Source organism: Chiloscyllium plagiosum, unplaced genomic scaffold, assembly GCF_037043375.1.
Source record: "Chiloscyllium plagiosum isolate Xiang-an unplaced genomic scaffold, Cpla_swu_hap1 HiC_scaffold_10, whole genome shotgun sequence".
Classification (NCBI taxonomy): Eukaryota; Metazoa; Chordata; class Chondrichthyes; order Orectolobiformes; family Hemiscylliidae; genus Chiloscyllium; species Chiloscyllium plagiosum.
Genome location: NW_028270148.1, coordinates 78,097,369 through 78,105,213, shown reverse-complemented (window position 1 = coordinate 78,105,213; position 7,845 = coordinate 78,097,369).

The window sequence follows — 7,845 nt, the reverse complement described above, 5'->3', positions numbered from 1 at the left end:
GTCTCTCTCTGTCTATCTGTGTGTGTGTGTGTGTGTGTCCTCTGTCTGTCTCTCCCTCCTCTCTCCCCCACCTCTCTCTTCTCCCCCCCCACTCTTCCCCCCCACTCTTCCCCCCCACTCTTCTTCCCCCCCCACTCTTCCCCCCCCCACTCTTCCCCCCCCCCACTCTTCCCCCCCCCACTCTTCCCCCCCCCCACTCTTCCCCCCCCACTCTTCCCCCCCCCACTCTTCCCCCCCCCCACTCTTCCCCCCCCACTCTTCCACCCCCCCACTCTTCCCCCCCCCACTCTTCCCCCCCCCACTCTTCCCCCCCCACTCTTCCCCCCCCCACTCTTCCCCCCCCACTCTTCCCCCCCCCACTCTTCCCCCCCCCACTCTTCCCGCCCCCACTCTTCCCGCCCCCCCACTCTTCCCCCCCCCCACTCTTCCCCCCCCCACTCTTCCCCCCCCACTCTTCCCCCCCACACTCTTCCCCCCCACACTCTTCCCCCCCACACTCTTCCCCCCCACACTCTTCCCCCCCCCACTCTTCCCCCCCCACTCTTCCCCCCCCCACTCTTTCCCCCCCCACTCTTCCCCCCCCCACTCTTCTCCCCCCCCACTCTGCCCCCCCCTCTCTGCCCCCCCCCTCTGCCCCCCCCCTCTCTGCCCCTCCCTCTCTGCCCCCCCCTCTCTGCCCCCCCCTCTCTGCCCCCCCCTCTCTGCCCCCCCCACTCTGCCCCCCCCCACTCTGCCCCCCCCCACTCTGCCCCCCCCATCTGCCCCCCCATCTGCCCCCCCATCTGCCCCCCCCACTCTGCCCCCCCCACTCTGCCCCCCCCCACTCTGCCCCCCCCCACTCTGCCCCCCCCCACTCTGCCCCCCCCCACTCTGCCCCCCCCCACTCTGCCCCCCCCACTCTGCCCCCCCCACTCTGCCCCCCCCACTCTGCCCCCCCCACTCCGCCCCCCCCTCTCTGCCACCCCCTCTCTGCCCCCCCTCTCTGCCCCCCTCTCTGCCCCCCCCCTCTGCCCCCCCGCTCTGCCCCCCCCGCTCTGCCCCCCCCGCTCTGCCCCCCCCACTCTTTCCCCCCCCCCCACTCTTCCCCCCCCACTCTTCCCCCCCCCACTCTTCCCCCCCCCCCAGTCTTCCCCCCCCCACTCTTCCCCCCCCCCCAGTCTTCCCCCCCCCAGTCTTCCCCCCCCCCAGTCTTCCCCCCCCCACTCTTCCCCCCCCCACTCTTCCCCCCCCACTCTTCCCCCCACACTCTTCCCCCCCCCACTCTTCCCCCCCCACTCTTCCCCCCCCCACTCTTCCCCCCCCACTCTTTCCCCCCCCCACTCTTCCCCCCCCCACTCTTCTCCCCCCCCACTCTGCCCCCCCTCTCTGCCCCCCCCTCTCTGCCCCCCCCCTCTCTGCCCCTCCCTCTCTGCCCCCCCCTCTCTGCCCCCCCCTCTCTGCCCCCCCTCTCTGCCCCCCCTCTCTGCCCCCCCACTCTGCCCCCCTCTCTGCCCCCCCCCTCTCTGCCCCCTCCCTCTCTGCCCCCCCCTCTCTGCCCCCCCCTCTCTGCCCCCCCCACTCTGCCCCCCCCACTCTGCCCCCCCCCACTCTGCCCCCCCCCACTCTGCCCCCCCCCACTCTGCCCCCCCCATCTGCCCCCCCACTCTGCCCCCCCACTCTGCCCCCCCCACTCTGCCCCCCCCACTCTGCCCCCCCACTCTGCCCCCCCACTCTGCCCCCCCCCCACTCTGCCCCCCCCCACTCTGCCCCCCCCCACTCTGCCCCCCCCCCACTCTGCCCCCCCCCACTCTGCCCCCCCCCCACTCTGCCCCCCCCCACTCTGCCCCCCCCCACTCTGCCCCCCCCCACTCTGCCCCCCCCACTCTGCCCCCCCCACTCTGCCCCCCCCACTCTGCCCCCCCCACTCTGCCCCCCCCACTCTGCCCCCCCCACTCTGCCCCCCCCCACTCCGCCCCCCCCTCTCTGCCACCCCCTCTCTGCCACCCCCTCTCTGCCACCCCCTCTCTGCCCCCCCCTCTCTGCCCCCCCCTCTCTGCCCCCCCTCTCTGCCCCCCCCCTCTGCCCCCCCGCTCTGCCCCCCCCGCTCTGCCCCCCCCGCTCTGCCCCCCCCACTCTTTCCCCCCCCCCACTCTTCCCCCCCCACTCTTCCCCCCCCCCACTCTTCCCCCCCCCAGTCTTCCCCCCCCCCAGTCTTCCCCCCCCCCCAGTCTTCCCCCCCCCCAGTCTTCCCCCCCCCCACTCTTCCCCCCCCACTCTTCCCCCCCCCACTCTTCCCCCCCCACTCTTCCCCCCCCACTCTTCCCCCCCCACTCTTCCCCCCCCACTCTTCCCCCCCCACTCTTCCCCCCCCCACTCTGCCCCCCCCACTCTGCCCCCCCCCACTCTGCCCCCCCCACTCTGCCCCCCCCCACTCTGCCCCCCCCACTCTGCCCCCCCCCACTCTGCCCCCCCACTCTGCCCCCCCCCACTCTGCCCCCCCCCACTCTGCCCCCCCCCACTCTGCCCCCCCCACTCTGCCCCCCCCGCTCTGCCCCCCCCGCTCTGCCCCCCCCGCTCTGCCCCCCCCGCTCTGCCCCCCCCACTCTGCCCCCCCCGCTCTGCCCCCCCGCTCTGCCCCCCCCGCTCTGCCCCCCCGCTCTGCCCCCCCCGCTCTTCCCCCCCCACTCTTCCCCCCCACTCTTCCCCCCCCACTCTCCCCCCCCCCACTCTTCCCCCCCCCCCAGTCTTCCCCCCCCCCCAGTCTTCCCCCCCCCCAGTCTTCCCCCCCCCAGTCTTCCCCCCCCCAGTCTTCCCCCCCCAGTCTTCCCCCCCCCCAGTCTTCCCCCCCCAGTCTTCCCCCCCCAGTCTTCCCCCCCCCCCACTCTTCCCCCCCCACTCTTCCCCCACCCCACTCTTCCCCCACCCCACTCTTCCCCCACCCCACTCTTCCCCCACCCCACTCTTCCCCACCCCACTCTGCCCCCCCCCACTCTGCCCCCCCCCACTCTGCCCCCCCCACTCTGCCCCCCCCCCCACTCTGCCCCCCCCACTCTGCCCCCCCCACTCTGCCCCCCCCCACTCTGCCCCCCCCACTCTGCCCCCCCCACTCTGCCCCCCCCCACTCTGCCCCCCCCCACTCTGCCCCCCCCCACTCTGCCCCCCCCACTCTGCCCCCCCCCCACTCTGCCCCCCCCCACTCTGCCCCCCCCACTCTGCCCCCCCCACTCTGCCCCCCCCACTCTGCCCCCCCCACTCTGCCCCCCCCACTCTGCCCCCCCACTCTGCCCCCCCCACTCTGCCCCCCCCACTCTGCCCCCCCCACTCTGCCCCCCCCACTCTGCCCCCCCCACTCTGCCCCCCCCACTCTGCCCAACCCACTCTGCCCAACCCACTCTGCCCCCCCCACTCTGCCCCCCCCACTCTGCCCCCCCCACTCTGCCCCCCCCACTCTGCCCCTCCCACTCTGCCCCCCCCACTCTGCCCCCCCCACTCTTTCACCCCCCACTCTTTCACCCCCCACTCTTTCACCCCCCCACTCTTTCACCCCCCTCTCTCCCCCCCCTCTCTCCCCCCCCTCTCTCCCCCCCTTCCCCCGCCTCTCTCCCCCCCCCTCTCTCCCCCCCCTTCCCCCGTCCTCCCCCCTCTCCCCGTCCCTCCCCCCTCTCCCCGTCCCTCCCCCCTCTCCCCGTCCCTCCCCCTCTCCCCGTCCCTCCCCCCTCTCCCCGTCCCTCCCCCCTCTCCCCGTCCCTCCCCTCTCCCCCATCTCTCCCCCCTCTCTCTCCCCCCTCTCTCTCCCCCCTCTCTCTCCCCCCTCTCTCTCCCCCCTCTCTCTCCCCCCTCTCTCTCCCCCCTCTCTCTCCCCCCTCTCTCTCCCCCCTCTCTCTCCCCCCTCTCTCTCCCCCCCCTCTCTTCCCCCCCTCTCTTCCCCCCCCTTCCCCCGCCCTCCCCCCCTCTCCCCGTCCCTCCCCCCTCTCCCCGTCCCTCCCCTCTCCCCCCATCCCTCCCCTCTCCCCCCATCTCTCCCCCCCCCTCTCCCCCCCCCCCCCTCTCCCCCCCCCTCTCCCCCCCCCTCTCCCCCCCTCTCTCCCCCCCTCTCTCCCCCCCTCTCTCCCCCTCTCTCTCCCCCCTCTCTCTCCCCCTCTCTCTCCCCCTCTCTCTCCACCCCTCTCTCTCCACCCCTCTCTCTCCCCCCTCTCTCTCCCCCCCCTCTCTTCCCCCCCTCTCTTCCCCCCCCTTCCCCCGCCCTCCCCCCCTCTCCCCGTCCCTCCCCCCTCTCCCCGTCCCTCCCCTCTCCCCCCATCCCTCCCCTCTCCCCCCATCCCTCCCCTCTCCCCCCATCTCTCCCCCCCCCTCTCCCCCCCCCCCTCTCCCCCCCCCCTCTCCCCCCCCCTCTCCCCCCCCCCTCTCCCCCCCTCTCTCCCCCCCTCTCTCCCCCTCTCTCTCTCCCCCTCTCTCTCTCCCCCTCTCTCTCTCCCCCTCTCTCTCTCCCCCTCTCTCTCTCCCCCTCTCTCTCTCCCCCTCTCTCTCTCCCCCTCTCTCTCTCCCCCTCTCTCTCTCCGCCTCTCTCTCTCCGCCTCTCTCTCTCCGCCTCTCTCTCCGCCTCTCTCTCCGCCTCTCTCCCCGCCTCTCTCCCCGCCTCTCTCCCCGCCTCTCTCCCCGCCTCTCTCCCCGCCTCTCTCCCCGCCTCTCTCCCCGCCTCTCTCTCCCCGCCTCTCTCTCTCTCCCCGCCTCTCTCTCTCTCCCCGCCTCTCTCTCTCTCCCCGCCTCTCTCTCTCTCCCCGCCTCTCTCTCTCTCCCCGCCTCTCTCTCTCTCCCCGCCTCTCTCTCTCTCCCCGCCTCTCTCTCTCTCCCCGCCTCTCTCTCTCTCCCCGCCTCTCTCTCTCTCCCCGCCTCTCTCTCTCTCCCCGCCTCTCTCTCTCTCCCCGCCTCTCTCTCTCTCCCCGCCTCTCTCTCTCTCCCCGCCTCTCTCTCTCTCCCCGCCTCTCTCTCTCTCCCCGCCTCTCTCTCTCTCCCCGCCTCTCTCTCTCTCCCCGCCTCTCTCTCTCTCCCCGCCTCTCTCTCTCTCCCCGCCTCTCTCTCTCTCCCCGCCTCTCTCTCTCTCCCCGCCTCTCTCTCTCTCCCCGCCTCTCTCTCTCTCCCCGCCTCTCTCTCCGTCTCTCTCTCTCTGGATAGGATTCAGAAGTATTTAAAACTTTTGGATTGGGACATTACAGCTGTGTTAGTAATCAAATTATCAAAAAAGCATACTCAAGGGATCTTTGTCATTATATCATATTTCATAAGCTCCCACTCTTTCATTTATATTGTATTAATAATATTGTCTTCCTGATAAAAGTCCTGACCCATAACAGTCTTTTATTACTGGCATTTATTATTTATCTGTTATATTTTCCTTTGAATGATGCCTGGTATTTCTGTGCCTCGTGATAGAAATAACAGCCTATAATTTACCATGCTGATGAAAAGGACGCCACACGCAGTGGCTTTTTGGTCCAGTGTGCCTCTTCATTGGGAGTTAGCTTTTCAAATCCTGTTTCTCATATATTTACAAATACGTATGCAATGACATTTGTTTCTGTAAAGGATTTGCATCTGAAATTATTGAAAATCTGCTAATGCGAAGTTTTTTGAATAGATTGACTGAAGCTGTCCTTTCACGTGTTTCAGGTCTAATTCCCCTTCTTGGAATTGATGTGTGGGAGCATGCGTACTATCTGCAATACAAGAATGTACGGGGTGACTATCTAAAAGCCATCTGGAATGTTATCAACTGGGAGAATGTAGGAGAGAGACTGAAAGCTGCCATGAAATGAGTAGTATTTTAAAAAATGTTTATCAAATCAAGTTTGTTAAACAGTTTTCAGCTTTCTGCTCCATGTTTAAATCATTAAATATTTGAAAACATCCAGACTTACGATTTTTTGTATTGATTTTAAACCCTATCTAAACAAGTTCCATCCCAGCAACAAATGTTGGCTGACTGTCAGAAAGGAAGTTCCACATTATCTTCATGGCATTGAATTGGACATGAGCCAGAGTGCTCCATGCCAACATGGAAGCAAAATCATCAGGAACAGTGCCAAGCACAGTAGTGTTTCTTTCCCATTTTGGCACCACTAAGAAGCCAAACATTCCTACTGTCTTCTGTTCTAAGAGTGGAAGTGGTTTTGGGTGTTGTACGGCAATGAGGTTGCTATCATCAGAAATGCTGGGGCAGTTCTATGAACTTGACCAACAAGTACTCACTGTCATTGTAGATTTCATTGTGGGCTAATAGATGATTTTTCAATGCTGACCCAGTATGAAGAAACTTTTGAATGTTTCTTAATTGCTTTTTTTTTTGATTTAGAATCCTTACAATGCGGAAACGGTCCCTTCGACCCAACAAGTCCACACGCACCCTCTGAGTATCCCACCCAAACCCATTCCCCTACCCTATATTTACCCCTGACTATGCATCTAACCTACACATCCCTGAACATTATGGGCAGTTTCGCATGGCCAAGGATTCTGGGTAATCCAAAATTGAGGACGGGAAAGATTTCTGGCTGTAAGAGCTGCTCCATTTTTTTTTTAGGGATTTTAGGTGTTGGAGGTGATTTCCTCGAATTCCAGGAGCAGCAATTACTGTTTTATATGCTGTTGCGTTGTTTTGGAACTTTGGAGAAAAAAGGAAATCAAAACAACAGCACTTTTAAAACTGAGAAAACAGACTAAGGCAGCACATAGTGAGGTCAGAGTAGGAGGGAGAAAGAGGAAGAAACCCACATTGCTAACTGACAGAGTTAGCAGTTACTGCCTTTGCTGTTGAATTCATGTATCGCTGGACATTGGAGTGCGCCTAGGAAAATGAAAAGACAATGAAATTCACAACTGATTTTGGAGGAACCTGTCTGGGAGAGGTCACAGCACAGAAGCAGATAAGTGGATTTTAAGCGTGGCCTTAAAATAAGTCTGCAGCAGTGAGTTCTTTCTTGATTATATGTTTTATTGAGCTATGTCTCTTGATTAAACTTAAAACATAAGTATTAATTTAACCTGGAGCAGTGTTTTTGTAGAGGAATAAGACAGTGCTATTTTCTGGGTCTGTAGCTTGAAAGAAGCAAAAATGGCCCTTTGTAGAGTGATATCTCCTCTTGTCGGATGTGGGAATTTCGGGAGAATTTATGGGTTACTGAGGGTGATATCTGCAATAAATGCCATTGGTTGCGAATCCCATCAGATCAAATGAGTCGGTTGAAGAGGCAGTGAGGAATTTACAAGAGCAAGGGGATGTGATGGATGGCAGTTATAGGAAGGGAGAAAAGTCTCAGATACAGTCACATAGATGGGTTAACTTCAGAAAAGGTAAGAGGTAGGCAGCTATTGCAGGAGCATTGTGTGGCTATCCCCATTTCAAATAAGTATGCTGTTTTGGAAAATGTAGGGCGGTGATGGATTCTCAGGGGAACGTAGCACAACCAGCCAAGTTTCTGGTATTGAGTTTCTGGTTTCATGCAATGAGAGGTATGTCTGGTTCCAAGCGATCAATTGTATTAGGGCACTCTCTAGTTCGAGGTACAGACAGACGTTTCTGTGGCCAGCAGCAAAAGATCAGAATGGTGTGTTGCTTCCCTGGTGTCAGGATCAAGGATGCAGAATGTTCTCGAGGGGGAGAGGAGGCAGCAGGAGGTCATTGTAAACATTGGAACCAAGTACATATGAAGGGAGATGACAGAGTTAGGCAGGAATTTTAAAAGGAGGTACTCCCGGTGCTACGAGCTAGTGAGGGCAGGAATAGAAGGATAGAGCCAATGAATGCATGACTGAGGAGCTGGTGTACAGGAGAAGGATTCACATTTTTGGATCATTGGAAATGTTTTGGGG